Raw genomic sequence first — 15974 nt, 5'->3', positions numbered from 1 at the left:
GCCACCAACCTACTTGGTGGCATGCTTCATCATCGGGCCCCACCAGAGGCACCGAGTGTGCCTCAGGTGTGCTGCGATGCCAGGCTACTGCGGAGCGTTTTTTTTTTATTTGAAAGGTGAGTTTGCTGTGCTGGTGTGTTGCGTGAGGTTTAAAATACTGTCCTTGGGGTCCCAAAAGATTACTTTATTGGTGGGCCCCAGGCAGAGGTTAAAAACAAAGGCTTAGGACGTGTGGGGGTAGACTTATGGTCTACCATGTCCAGTGTGGTTGACTAGTTTCAGCCAGGCCTTCTTACTAAGTTGGCTTTTATCAGGACCTTTTATGTGTGGGGGTGTTTACAGGGATATATGTGTATGTCAGTACCCTGTATGTGTAGCATGCGCTAAGGTGCTTGTATATGTGAGAGGTGTTTCCTCTCAGTTTGCACCTGTAGGGAAATAAAAGGAAGACAAGACAGGACAAACAAAAGACACTTTTTGCTTAATAACACACAATTATTAGCCACATAGATAAGTGGGTATGCACCTGGTGCCTAAACATGTGAGCAGATAAGGCGGGGGTGCTTAGGCGCTCGTGGCGAAACGTGGCAAATTGCCCGTTTTGTGATTTATGCGGTAATGGTGCTAGTACCTAAATGCAGTAATTCATTGCTGTGAAGTGGCGGCAAGAAATATGCACATTATATACAATTTTGGTGCTTACTCCTATCTACAGAGGACACACTGCATGGATCTCCACCAAAGGGTCAGGACTTTTGTGCAGTCTAAAAATGTGGGTAGAAAGAGGTAAGGATGTATCTGAGTAAGTGAGGTAAGGCCTAATGCTACTAGCGGTAAAAAGATGCACGCACAGTTATGGCCAAAGGCAGCATGACTGAGTGATGTAATAGGTGACATCATCAGCAGTGCATTGCGGGCGCGCAAGTTATAGTTAGCTGAACTAACTATAACGGGGGAATTTCTATGGTTTCGTACGAGTGAAATGTCCAACTAACTATAACGCCCCTGAAACCTATGGTTTTTTCAGTGAATTTCTTAGGTTTTTTAAATGCTAATTTCTAACTATAACGTGCATGAAACCTATGATTTTTTCAGTGAATTTCAAAGGTTTTTTAAAATGCTAATTTCTAACTATAACGTGCCTGAAACCTATGTTTTTTTTTCCAGTCTATACTACTATTATAAAGAGAGAACTTGCACCTTTTGGCAAGGTAAACACGGAAACCACAGCGCCAATCTACACACCCAATACATTGTTAGAATCCTTAGGGTGTGTAGATGGACATAGGCGACAGAAAATAAAAATAAAACGTAAATTAAAAAATTAAAATTTCAAAACAAAGTAGTTCCCTAAAACTAGCGCCGGCCGCGACGTAGCGCTGACCGCGACCTAGACGTGATGACGACATGCGGGGAGGAGTGGTGACGTGCGGCGAGGAGTGGCGTGGAGTCTGGAGTGGGCCGCTCATGGAGAGGCAAAGAGCGGCGAGGAGTGGCGGTGAAGTACGTTGCGGCGGCCAGGTAAGGCAAAGGCAGGCTGTAGGCGGGAGGCGGCGGATCGAGGCGCGAGGCGGGAGGCGGGCTGAGCAATGTCGGGCGGGAGGCAAGAGGCGGGCTGGGCAATGTCGGGCGGGAGGCGGGCTGGGCAATGTTGGGGCAGGCGGCGGGGGGTGGCGGCGAGGCGGGCGGGAGTCTTTAAATGCTGCCCCCAGCCCCCTTCTGCCCCGGGCACCGCCGGGGCAGGCTGCTAGTGAATATATATATATCCATACTAATATAATAAAGAGAGAGCCAAAAAACTTTGAGGCGGGTAATCTCAGGAACCACAGCACCAATCACAACACCCAATACAGCGTTGGAAAGGTCAGTTGCAGCAGAAGGACATAGGCTATGCAGACGCCCACCATATACATTTATAAAGTAAAAGAACCGTGCCAGCAAAGTAGTCCCTTGTGGGCGTGTCTATGTTGTGCTGTGGGCTTGTGCTGGGGGGGCGTGACAAATGCTGGGGGCGTGTGGTACTTTCCGCCCTTCGGGCTGGACTGTTCCCATGAGGCACATGGTCAAGGCTGATTTGCATATGCCATGTCTGAACTGGGGTGGTGTGGAGTGCAAAAAAACGATGGATTTAGGCCCAGATCTCTGTACTGGGGTGAATGTATGACATTGTTCTGCATTCTGTCCATCAACTGTTGTCTTTGCATTTGTCACCCCGAGTAGCATGGGTATGCTCAGACGTGAGTCCATTGCTCTCCACACCACTGGAGTCAAGCTATCCTGGCTAAAGACTGCTGATAGCCAGAAATTGGTCCTAGGATGCTTGCGTCCGGTCGAGGAAAGACATGGCTTGGCAGTTCGGCCTGGAATGTTCTCATGAGGCACAGGGTCAAGGCAGAGGTGGTGTGGAGTGCAAAAAAAATGATGGACTTAGGCCCAGATCTCTGTATTGGGGTGAATGTATGACATTGTTCTGCATTCTCTCCATCAACTGTTGTTTATACATTCCGCCCTTCATGCCATGTCTCATATCGTGTGCTGGGGGTATGCGTTGTGTCAAATATTTCATTGTTTTTTCTTCCCAGGTTCTGTACATTCCAGCTGTGGGTGTTCACCCTGCTCCCTTTAAATACCCCTGCACCCCATAATCAAAACCCACCCTTACTCCTTAAAATACCCCAATACCCTTAAACACTAACCCATCTTAACCCAATAAATATACCCTGTACCCCAAAACCCAAACCTATACCTAAATCCTAAAAATACCCCTGTACCCCAAAAACCAAACCTACCCCCGAACCCTAAAATACCCCTGTACCCCAAAACCCAAACCTAGCCCAGAACCCTAAAAGTACCCCTGCACCCCAAAACCCAAACCTAGCCCTGAACCATAAAATTAACCCTGTACCCCAAAACCCAAACCTACCCCTAAACCCTAAAATACCCCTGTACCCCAAAACCCAAACCTAGCCCTGAACCCTAAAAATACCCCTGTACCCCAAAACCCAAACCTAGCCCTGAACCCTTGAAATACCCCTGTACCCCAAAACCCAAAACGACCCCTGAACCCTAAAAATACCCCTATACCCCAAAACCCAAACCTAGCCCTGAACCCTAAAAATACGCCTGTACCCCAAAACCCATTCCTATCCCTAAACGCTAAAACTACCCTTGTACCCCATAACCCAAAACTATATCTGAACCCTTAAAATACTAAAACATCCCAAAACATATACCTCAGTACCCCAAAACATATACCCCTATACCTATACTTACCTTATCCGAACATTAAAAAAACCATGTTTTTACCATTCATGCATTTACAACGAATTTCGTTGTAAATGTATGCGTGGTAAAAGCATATAAAATGTAATGCTATGCGTTATAATGGCATTGCAGAGTCATGGTGCTTTCGTAATGAAAGTATGGGGAGTGATGGTATGCGGAAAGAAAGTTGCGGAATAATGGGTGTTTACCCACCCCCGGTAAGTACATTGGTGGCAAGGTGGCCCACAACTCCAGCAACATACTCATATTTTTTCACCACCCATTTGAAAAATGCACAGGTCTCTCCTCTTGATGGCCAGCACCGACATACACTTTTAGACACACCTCCTGCCACAAGTTCTAGAACTGCGAACTTTAGAGATGGGGAGCTACCTTCGAGTCTCTGCATCAGTTCAACATCCTATGATTCCAGGCAAATGACTTTGTCTCCCCGTGCCTACCACAAATGAATGTGTTTTTCTGTAATGTAAATTGTGCTCATGCCATGTCGTCGGGTTCGCGCTATATATCGCAAGAAAAAATAAAGTAGGGAAACTCAAGTTCACACACTACTGAACGCGCATTCTTAAGTGCATCAGCAGTGCACTGTGAATCGGAGCGTTTCACAGGCCTGTCACAGATAAGAAATGCTATCAAAACGAAATCCTACAAAACAATATACTACTGGCCGACAGCAATTCATACCCAGACAACGTTGGGACGGGCTGCTAGTATATGTATGTATATATATATATATATATATATATATATATATATATATATATATATATATATATATATAACATTTTATATATGTATGTTTAAATATTTTTACATTATATTGATTTCATTATATTTGTTAGAATGTATATTAAATTAAAATAATTGTTTAAAGTTAATTTTATTGTTTAATATATTTAACATTAATTAATATTTAAATAAAAAAATCGATATTTTGTACATCTATATTACATCAATATTTTTGTTTCAATATTTTTATACTTACAGTTTTAAATCTAGGATGTGGATATTTTTGACATCGATATTTTGCCCACACTATTTGTGTATGGGGAAATTTTGGTAATCGATATTCTATCAGTGAACCATTGGTAGATAGTAACGAATGTATGACGTTATTACAACACATACATTTACAAGGCATGCCATTACAAAGCAGTTTTTACATTGCAACATCCTTTACAACACACCCCATTACATCATATGACAGTACATCGCATTTTTAAAAACTACGGGGCATATTATCAAGGGGGTCTATCTTTTTGGCATTAAAAGCCAAGAAAGCGGAGATAAAATGATCTCCCTATTACCTAGCTGTCCCTAACACCAGTTAGCGACAGCTAGTAGGAGATAGCGACCATCTTGGGCCCCACTTTGCATGTCAGTGATATTTATCACTAATGACATGCAAAGTGGGCGTGCCAAGATGTTAGCGACTGAAAACAGTCGCTAACATCGCTATCTCCTATTACCAACTTTTGGAGATATTCGCGCTAAGCGTGAATATCTCCAAAAGCTAACACCTGCCCTGAGCAGTTCTTAGCCATGTTATCCAATGGGAGGTGGATAACATGGCTAAGAGCATTAGCTCGGTAATGCATGATTATCGCTGACTTTTCAGCGATATTCATTCATTTGCAGCGATTTTTATCGCATTTGCGATAAACCTTGGTAATACCAAGGTTTATTTGCGGTAAAAATCGCCGCAGCTCAGCAGTAAATTTTTTGTCTCTAACCAAGCAATAGCGATAATTATCGCTATTGCTTGGTAATATGCCTCTACCTTCATAAAGCATTCCATTACATCGCATTATACCTTTACAACGTATACCATTACAACACACACACATAGTATACGGTTAAAAATTACTGTTCTAACTCCAGGGGGTGCAACAGTAGGGTAAGGGTTGGATAGTGTAGGGGTAAAAATTACTATTCTAATGCCAGGGGGTGCAACAGTAGGGTAAGTGTTGGATGGTGTAGGGGTACTATGCATTGTAATTGTATGCGTTGTAATGGTATGTGTTGTAATGCCTGCGTTGTAGTGATATACAATGTAGTATCATGCGATGGAGTGTCATGTGTTGTAATACGTGCATTGTAGTGGCATGCGTTGTAAAGGATGTTGCGATGTAATGACTGCATTGTGAGTGTAGTGCGATGTAATGGTTGCGTTGTAAAGGATGTTTCCCAATAGTAACTTATTCACCTATAAAATCTCCTTCTGCACATAGCAAAGAGAAAAGTAGCACCGCAAATGTTGGCGAGGTATAAGCTGCCAACGGTGGACCCGCCTTAGTTGTATCCTGCATTGTCCTGGACTACAGTCAATATTGTCAACCCAGAACAACCGTATGCCAGTAGCCTGCTGGACTCTCCAATGCAATAAAACGGGCTAGGGTTAATTTCAAACCTTTCATAGTGTGAATGTATAAGTAAAGGTTTTAATAAACGTGCATTTACTCCATGGGTAATATATTAATGATGTAGTTCGAGTGTCAGTCATACTTTATGTAAGCAAATAGGGAGAGATCTTACACAAGGCAAAGCAGAATGTATGCCCACCCTGGGCTCCTAGTCTTCTGATAAACTGCAGACGACTCCCATCCTCACAGTTCTGCTTTAATTGATGCCCTAGGTGCCCAAAGGCCAAACCAAGGTGGGTGTAAGGGCAGCGATTGAGGCGGGCTTCCGCCACATTGATGGAGCCTACTTGTACCGAAATGAGGATGAAGTTGGTGAAGCCATTCGGGAGAAGATCGCAGATGGCACGGTGAATAGAGAAGAGATATTCTACACTGGAAAGGTAACGTTAGAGGAAATTGGCTTGTATATATTTTAGTTCACAAGTGCCTTTTTGTGTAATTTTTCTGGTGGCCAATTTTTTCCTTACAAGATTGAGAGAATTTACTATACTTATGGTCAGCTTTCCTCCAATTATCAAACACTGATCTGACCTCGCTGGGGTGGAATCTGAATTTAAATGTATGATGTCAGGAAAGAGAAGAGATCTCAGTCCCAGTTATACATCTAAAAGTTAATGTTCCTATCACTCATCCAAATGACGTCCCACTATACCCTTCACGCTACTGTTTGATCCATATGAGGCCAGTGCTTCCCGCATTCCATTTCCTCTTAATATGCGATGGGTTACTCAGGAGTATTTCTCTGTCTCTGGAAAAGCAAGTCTTTGATGGTACTAAGGTTTCTGTTGATAGTCTACATTGTGTGCTTTCCAGATTGATTTAAGTTGGTCAGCAGTACCACTGGTAAGGCGTAGAATACATCCAAACCTTGGTATGATGTTCAATCCTATTGCCACTATCCTTCGGAGGATACAAATAATCCTTCCTATCTGTAAATGTCTTGGCAAATATTTGGTACTATACAAGTGATGTTTGCTTTGCACAAGGCATTTAAACATTCTTTTGCTGTGATGGCCAGGAATTCACTGTTCTTTTCATTCATTTAAAGGGATTGGTCTGTTCTATTATTTCCCTTCCCTCCTCCCTCACATTTCTATATAGTGAGGCGATTTACAAAGGCATTTACAAGACCAGGAAGTAGTACTACAGGAGTCCTCTTTTACATATTCTTACATGCCTTTGTGACCTGACCCCAAAAATGCCCAAATTGCTATTAGTGAAAGTACAAAAACGACAGAGTCCTTTTTACTTTCACTATTTATATATGAATATAAATTGAATATTCCCAATTTATTCCCACTTTTGAGGTTTTGGGGGCCTTTGGCTCACTTTTGTAGCTGACCACACATGTCATTTTGCACTTGTCTCAAGGAGAGGACAGTCTCCAACTGCCTAAGAGTTACGAGTGAACATTCCTCTTTTGCTTATAGTTATTGACGACCTAACAATTTTTCTAGATTAGATTTTTAGGACACTTAAGCGCACATGCAACATGCATTTTTATCTTCGCAGCGCAAATAAATACTTTTCAGCTGCAGCAAACCCTACTTTGCGATTCAGTAACTTGGTACCGAATCGCAATATGGGTTTGAGGTTCCCTATTAGGAAGAGGCGTGTTTAGGGCGTCCCTTCCTAATACCGAATTGCATTGGTATGTAGGAATGTTTTGTGACCGAAATGCAGTTGCAAAACATTCACCATTTTACCACCCCATTCGCACATGGGAAGGGTCCCCAAGGGACCACTTCCCTTTGTGAATGTTTGTTACAGCGTTTTTAAGAGCAGGCAGTGGTCCCAGGGGCCACTGCCTGCTCTTATAAAACTGAAATAAACACTTTTCATTTTTGTTTTAGAAACGCATCCCGTTTTCCTTTAAGAAAAACAGGCTGCATTTAAAAAAAAAAAAAGCTTTTTTCAGAAGCAGTCATGGACCTGGTGGTCTGCTGACCCCAGCAGGCCACCATCCCTGTGATTTTACTGATTCCTAATGGATCGCAAATGTTGATTTGAGACCCCCTAGGAATCGCTATATAAAACTCTTTGAGTTTCATACATTGTAAATTGCGATTGCCTAATTGCGATTCTCAGAAATTCGCAATTAGCTATTCACAATTTACAATTTTAATTCTTGTAGCCCTTAACCCACGAATATATTTGGGCAGTAGCTTTTAGATAGGTCTTTGCTTGGTGATTGTAGCCATACTTAGTTCACAGTCTATTGGACTCCCGGCTTCCACAGGCAGGTAGACTGCGTGGAAGAGAAACGCAAGTTCTTTGACAGGGATATGGATGTTGTGTTCATGCTGGATGTGGCTGTAAAGAGGTCTGGGGAGACAGCAATGAAAATAGCCTTAAACAAGCATTGGTAAAGCCAATAGGTCTGGTCTTGGCCAGCTGGTGCTATGTTTATATATTTTTTTATTAATTTCATTGCAAGCATGCGCCACAAAGATGATAAGGAAAAATAAAATATGCAACCACCCAAAAGTGGTTGCTATGTACGTGCAATAAACATTTTACATTTAAAAACATTCATTTATGCAGCTGTTTTACTAGTAATATTTGTGACTAAAAATCCTTTTATAGGGGCCGTGTATATTATTATAATTGTTATTTGAGAAGAAGACCAGATTAAATTACGACCTCACCCAGCACTCAAAATGTAGGCAGTTACAATGGTACAATGCCACTTTAACAAGCTATAACAACAACTATAAAAAGGAGCTGAAATAAATAACCATCTAAATAGGCACCTCAAGTACAGGCAAAAAAAACAATGCTACTTAAAGTCAACATAAAAAATATTTTAAAAATCATCCTTTAAACCTGCTTTGTAACTGAAGAAAAATGAACTATTTTAGGCTGTTGTGTACAATGTGCACATGCTTTGTGCAAGAACTTAAAGTGAAGAGAGCCTATACATAAAGTTGTTCCATGCTGTATGTTTAGTGAGCTGAGGTAAACTGAATAGACTAAAGGATAAAGCCCACTGACTGAAAGGCACTCTTTATATGTAGATTATGTATTTCTTGAGATATATTAAGCTTTCTTGAAGGTCAAACCTAAAAATACTCTGCACCAGATACTCTGTCAGAGGACCTCATGTCAAGGTGTAAGATTCCACCTGATCTTCCATGCATATATCCTGGTAATCACCTTTATACAATCTTGATCTTCTTTTCAAAATACAAATGAACAAGTTGTCTCCTGCAGGATCATTCCGAAAATAAGTACTTCTGAAAATCATTAAATATTTTTGCGGAACATTATTAATCTTCCTAGTTCCTAATTTGTCCTTAACGTGGACATACTCTTGTTCAACAAGTCCATTATCATTAAATTACAATGTCTGCTGCATACTCAGGATTCTAAGTAGTCAGTCAAATACTTTATTTCCAAGAAGTAAAATCTTATAGGAATATACACACATTTCATAATTACACAATAGTTTGTTAAATAGCCTAAAACAATAATTCATGATTTCATCTTGCAACTCCATATAATTACAATTTAAGCATTTCCAAACATATAAAGCACTAACATTTCTCCATACCATGACTTAATATGGTTCATAGCCCAAAATCCCACATATATATTATGGCTCTAATAAAACAACATGATAACATTTGAGCCAATGTCAATATATTCAATACAAACTTTTGAACTCTGTGCAAAGATGGCAAGGAGAAACTAAAGAAAATCAGTACAAAAGTAAAAAAACGATCTTATCAAAGCACTGCCGCCAAAACAGCTAGCTCCAAATTTTTGCTCGAGCTGGAGAGCCACAAAACAAAGGACTGTTGCCTCAACAGCCCCCATACTAACACCAGGTGTTTAAAGCTAAAGCAACTGTTAACTTTTCTTTTATGTTCATTAGATATAGTTCATTACCTATAAAAGAAAGGTGAACACCATCTTACCTAAAAAAAATTAAATCTTCTTTAGTTATGTCATTATCAGCGAACCAGCTTATTCCATTGATGCTGCAAAATCGATGCATCTCTCTGTTAACTTTTCTCCTTGCCCTCTCAACAGCTGTAAACTTCTCAGCCCCGCTATATCCTCCTAGGCACAAGCACTGTCATAATCAATTTTGTCTTGACCCAAGATCTGGCAATTAAATCTAAATCAGATTTCATCTCTATTATTAAACCTAAGCCTGGAAATTGAACTCAATAATTTTTTCCCAAATATAGTAGCAAAACATCAGGAAATGTTTTTATTGTTAATAATTCACTTAACCATGGCAGTAGCTGGCCTCATTTGATACCCCCTCGCCACTCCTTTTTTTTTCATCATCACAACGAAAACCAAGGTTTTTCCCAAAATGCCTTTTTTCTGCTTGTTTCGCAGCCCATTTTTATAAAAGAATGTCCAATTATCCAAATGGTCACAAGAGCCATGGGAAGACCTGAAATATGACCTGAAAAAGAAACACAAAGTTAACACTTATACAAACTTTAAAGAACTTCTACCTTTCTAATATATCTTAAACAACAATCTGGAGACCATCGACCTAAACTCTTGGTCTCTTAATGGTAAAACCCAACCAAGAAGCTTCGGATGCAGCACCAATTCAAAAATAGTATGTATCAAAGCGGAAAGGATTTTCTCCCAAATGACACAAGGCTTTTCTCATCACCGACAGTATCTGAGAAGCCTTAAGACGAGAGTTGTCTTGATGTCTAAAAATTCAAAAGAAGCACCACCAGCAGCCTTAAAATCCTGCCAAGCTTTCATTGGACATAATGAACCAGGATTCTTCTAAGAATAACATTTGCCCCTTTACCTACCTGATCCGTTTTTCGTATTGTTTCCTTGTAAATAACCACATTTTTAACTTTGAGATCCTCGTCAAGACCTTTACCTAAAAGCTCTGAAATTCTAAAAGCTCCAAGAAATAACCAACACATGCATAGTTTAAATAATGAATATTCAAAGTGGGAAAAACAACTCTTTCGTATGGCAATAGCATCTTCAATGATTCAGGCTCTCTAACACGTTGGCCTTCTTCTCCTCTTTGCCCAACCTTGCAAAAGCTGCCTCCCTATTTCACCTGCAGATGGCTCATAACCCCAGAAAAATGTTCCATAACAATTCAGACCCTCCAGTTTACCAGTGATCGTAGTGGCTGAAATGTTTCTTTCTATGTTAGCCATAATGAAATGTAGAGCATCATCTATACACATTTCCAAACCTATTAAACTATGTGCCTTATAAGATGCACCTGACTCCAAAAATTCTAACCTTGCTCTTTTATAGGCTACCTTGGTACACTCTGCAAGCAACTTTTCAAGTAGCTGAAGCATTCTCATTCTGCTAGCCCCCATACCTCTTGAGGAACATGTGTTTTTCGCAGATCTGCTCCGGGCGCCAAACCATGGAATTTCTGCCACTGGGAACAAGATAATGCATCTTCGTTATTGTTATCTGCTCCTGGTACATGTTTAGCTTTAAAAATTAGTTATACATCAGACAACCTTATATAAATCTCTGTAACAATTTCAGTTAAAGTTGTCTTAGCTTTCTGGCCATTGATCAAATCCACCACGGTCTTGTTATCAACGTTAAAAATTACAGTCTTGTTTGCCAGTTTAGTACCCCATACAGCTAAAGCAACTAACAAAGGGAACATTTTTAAAAAGGCTATAATTTTTTGTTCAGAAATTCATCTCTTTGGCCATTTCTCAGCGCACCGTCAGCCTTCACAAAAGAGTCCAACACCATTAGCTCCTGCTGCGTCTGAAAAAATGTGTATCATCCATACAAAATACTCATCAAGAGACCACATAGTGACTCCATTGAATGTTCTCAAAAACATTAACCAAACGTCAAAATCAGCCCTCATTGCTGCTGAAATCCTAATCCTATGATGTGGCAGGGTGGCCCCAGACATGTACGGCAAAGACAGACTCGGCTGTTCCTATCGAAAAAGAGAGTTATAAGAGGTAGAAATGCGGTCACAAAGGGAGAGAAGGTAGTGCTCAGTGGATGGCTACCCTGGGAATCCAATATGTTGGTATTTAATGGCCTCACACACCCTTGCGAGTGTCATGCTTCATCATTGGCGGTTGCTCCTCGTCGGGCAGGCGGTGCAATGCCCCACGGGCTCACCTCAAAGAGGGGCTCTTTAACGGAGATCTTTTTACCAACTGCCTCGGGTGAAGTGCGGGGGAGGGGCCAGAAAGGAGCGGATAGTGTAGGTGAGTGAGTGTCCAAAACAGAAATGCAGCTACTGAACTCCCTGGCCAATGATGGAACAATCACCATCAAACAGGCAGATAAGGGTGGGGCTACAGTGATAATGGATCCCACAGATTACGAGACAAAGTGTCTAAGACAACTAGGAGATAGACAATACTACACTCCTATTCCTTCCAATCCAACTGAACGACTCAAAACAACAATCACTGGAATTGTTGAGTCCGCAGAATGCCAGGAATGGATCTCGAAGAAAGAGGCTGAGTTCCTTGTGAAAAAAGATACGAGAGTGCCCTACTTCTACACTAAAATTCACAAGGGGACCACCCCAGTACCAGGACGCCCTATTGTGTCAGGCATAGACTCTGTGCTAGAGCCCCTCTCACAATGTTGTGATCACTTCCTGCAACCACTGGTGAAGAGAATCCCGTCCTACGTCCAAGATACTAAGGATGTACTCTACCTCCTGGATAATCTACAAGACAATGTCCAAATTGACTTCTTAGTCACCCTCGATGTGGAGGCCCTCTACACCAACATCCCACAGAGGGCCACACTCGGGGTGATTGAGGAAATACTCAACAATGAAGAATGGACCTAGCCCACACCACCCTCCTTCATTATGAAGTGCGCTAATCTTGCCCTGACAGAAACTTTCTTCGAATTCAAAGGGCAACATTACCACCAGACCCAGGGAACCTCTATGGGCAGTACTTTTGCCCCCTCGGTGGCCTGCCTCTACATGGCTGACTTTGAGGATAAGCACATCAATGGCCCTCTGAACCCCTACCAGTCCAACATCCAACTTTGGAGGCGGTTCATAGATGACATCCTCATTCTCTGGAAGGGGACCGAGGACCTCTATCTAGAGTTTTTCAATTGGTTGAATACCTTGAACAACTACCTCACCTTCACCATCACAGCCTCGAACACCAAGATAGCATTCCTGGACTTGACGATCAGACTAGAGGGGGGTAGAATTGACACTACTATGTATCGTAAGCCTACGGACCGAAACAGCCTGCTCTTATTCACAAGCCACCACCCCAGAGCCCTCAGGCTTAACCTTCCCTTTGGCCAACTCCTGCGAGTGAGGCGCAATTGCACCCATCTCAGAGATTATAAAAACGAGTCCAAAATCCTATCTCGCAACCTGAGAGTGAGAGGTTACCCAGCTATAGAGGTCTACAAAGCACAAAAACGAGCACAGAACAACCACAGAGAGGCCCTCTTGGAGATCAATACTCCTACCCCACAAGACAAGGACTTGCTGACCTGTGTCACAACTTTTTCGCCAGCCTCTACAGAAATCAAGAAAATAATAAAGAGACACTGGCAGATCCTCAACACAGGAGACCTCAACTTTGCACCCCCTAGGTTTGCCTTCATAAGGTCTAAAAATATTAAAGACATCTTGGTTCACACCAGGCCTAAACAAGCAGATACCCACAGACAAAATACACTCTGGCAACTTCCACCAGTGGGTCCTGCAGTGTTTGCCCTTTCACCAGCATCACCAAATCCATTCAACTAACAGAGACATTCCTGTGGGAACTACGATGTCACACTAACTGCAATACCTCCAATTGCATCTACTTACTGAGATGCCCCTGTGACCTCTAGTACGTGTGCATTAACACGCTCCCCATCAAGATCTGCATCGCGGAACACAGAAGCAACTTCCGTTGCAAGAAAACCAACACAAAAATGTGTAAGCACTTTGTAGACCTTAACCACACTGCTGACTCATTGAGATGGCTTATCTTAGAGACACCAAGCAACAAATCCAAACAGAACCTGTTCCAGAAGGAACAGAGGTGGATACACAGGCTTTCTTCTGATAGGCGGGGTCTTAATGAGGACATACCGTGGAGTGCACTGTAAACAACGACCATACTAGTATACCATATACACATAACGCTGACCTTAATGACTTGCCTTCTCGGCTGTTTATGGTATAAGACATACGATGCACTGAACACACTTGAGTCTGTCACCCTTAGTACTGTTTCATCCAACCCAGGGTCTATCCATAAACCCGTTCTCCTTGTATCTTCACCCTACTTTTTGAATTTGGGACCTTTCTAAGATGGCCCCCGCAATAACTCCAACTCACACATGATTCCCATGGAAACCGGACCACGCCCCCAACAAAACATTTGGCATAAGACACACGCTGCATGGATTATATATTGATTATATATAGGGTTGTGACTCCTTTTGTACTGTTTTAACCAACCTAGGGTCTATTCATAAACCCTTTTTTCATTGTAATTGCACCCTGTCTATTCATATTAGGTCCATTCCAAATACCCCCCGCGGTAACTCCAACACACACATGACCTAAGAGGAGTACTGACCACGCCCCCTACAATTCACTAATCTAGGTGCCGGCCAGTTGTCTCAACACTATCTGGAATCCAGTAGGTCGGGTAGGCAGACGGCGCTGACCAAGGCAGCAGGAAGTAAGTGACTTGCCCCTTAGCCGCGTACAAATCAGCGTAGCTGTGCTAGTCTTAACCGCGCTTAACCCCTTAAGTGCTGCTGACGGCCAATGGTCGTCAGCAGCGCTACCTCCCCAGTGCTGCGCACGACCATTGAACGTCCATTCAGCACTAGTTCTAATGGACAGCGCAGCACTGGGGAGAAATGTTTACACGCAGCTAAGGTGTTAACTCCCAAGCGTTATAGTGTTACGTCCCGAGTCTAGCCATGTCTGTTCAGCTATGCGCGTAATCCTTGCGCATAGGTTTTAACCCTTGTTCCCCTCCAGAGCCCGCTGATTCCGCACCCCGGTCCCGACACTGCTTCGAGCGGGGACCGGCGGCTGTTGACGTACTCGGCTCGCCACCAGTGATCCCCTGAAAGATGTCCGAGCACGTTGGCGCTTGGGCGCCTCTTATGCCAATACGGGACAGCGCCCCGGTCCAAGCACTTCTCCCAGGGGGACCCGTTGCCTGTTTACATACCCGGCTCACCATCTGTTAACATACTCGGCTCACCACACATGTCCAAGCATGTCGGCACTTGAGCGCCTCTAATGATAGTATGGGAGAACGTACAACCGGGCAAATGCCCTATTAAATAATGTGAACGTTCCCCGAGCCCCTTAAACTCCTCGTTCCTTTAAATCGTTTTTTTTATATATACGATCTAGCCCACAACATTTGGGCATAATTAAGGATTTGTTTACACTTCACTAGGGGCACAGTGAGGTGTTAGTCTACCTGACCCACGTCCTCTGTGCAATTCACTTTTTTCTAGAGTATCACTACCGAGTGGGCTAAGAGGTAGTTAGGTAGCTAAACACGCTAGGCTAATAGCTGGAGGGAACCCCCTTATTAACATGGGATAGCTATACACGCTAGGCTAACAGATGGAGACATAGAAGGAACCCTCTCTAACGAAGTCCTGAATATAGCCTGTGCAAGTCCAACCAGAACTTATACCAGTGTTTCTATGGACTGTAATAACTGGAGTCTAAGCCAACCCACTTAATAATAATAATTTCTTCCCCCTAATCTTTGACACTATTAGGCGACTGTGTGATAAGATGACTTCTGGGAATGTTTCATACTGTGTGCTGTTGTACTTGTCACTTTTCAGCCTTAAACTCCTATGGTTCCTCCCCCTTGAAGTAAAACCTACCGGGTACTGTTGACACCTAGACACTTTGACTATTAGGTGAGTAAACATGTTACCCTGTCCAAAGGTTTAGACGGAAGATTTTGTTCTATTGCTGCTGTTTTTAAACGTTACCTTCTGTTTTTAGCTAAAAGCACGGTGCTAAGTAACCATGTGATATATATACAACTGCATACTGGTCACCAATCTGCACTGGTATGTCACAACCTTGATGTCACTGCACTTATCACTGCACCACGTGTTCACTGTCACCATAAGGCGTTTGTTGTAACATAACCATGGTAATGTTCTCTTTTGTCTCCATAGGCAAGAGTTGTCCAATAAAGGTAGTACAACCTTTTAAATTGACACTTATCTAGGTCATGTTTTTAGGATAGATGTTAACCACTAGGTCCTGAAGAATCGCAGCCAAAAGGCACA

General features: G+C 42.5%; 1 pseudogene across 1 annotated transcript in view; it reads left to right on the top strand.

The window, feature by feature from the left end:
* The window catches only part of LOC147734751 (aldo-keto reductase family 1 member C3-like), a 202093-nt pseudogene that overhangs the window by 53594 nt on the left and 132525 nt on the right, over nucleotides 1-15974 (top strand). The window contains exon 2 of the transcript XR_015307539.1: nucleotides 5921-6088. The product of XR_015307539.1 is annotated as an aldo-keto reductase family 1 member C3-like (transcript). The remainder of the gene's footprint in view (nucleotides 1-5920; nucleotides 6089-15974) is intronic.

The sequence above is a fragment of the Lissotriton vulgaris genome, chromosome 1_2, assembly GCF_964263255.1.
Source record: "Lissotriton vulgaris chromosome 1_2, aLisVul1.2, whole genome shotgun sequence".
Taxonomy (NCBI): domain Eukaryota; kingdom Metazoa; phylum Chordata; class Amphibia; order Caudata; family Salamandridae; genus Lissotriton; species Lissotriton vulgaris.
The sequence above is the reverse complement of the archived record's forward strand: the minus strand, read 5'-3'. Positions and strand labels throughout refer to the sequence as shown.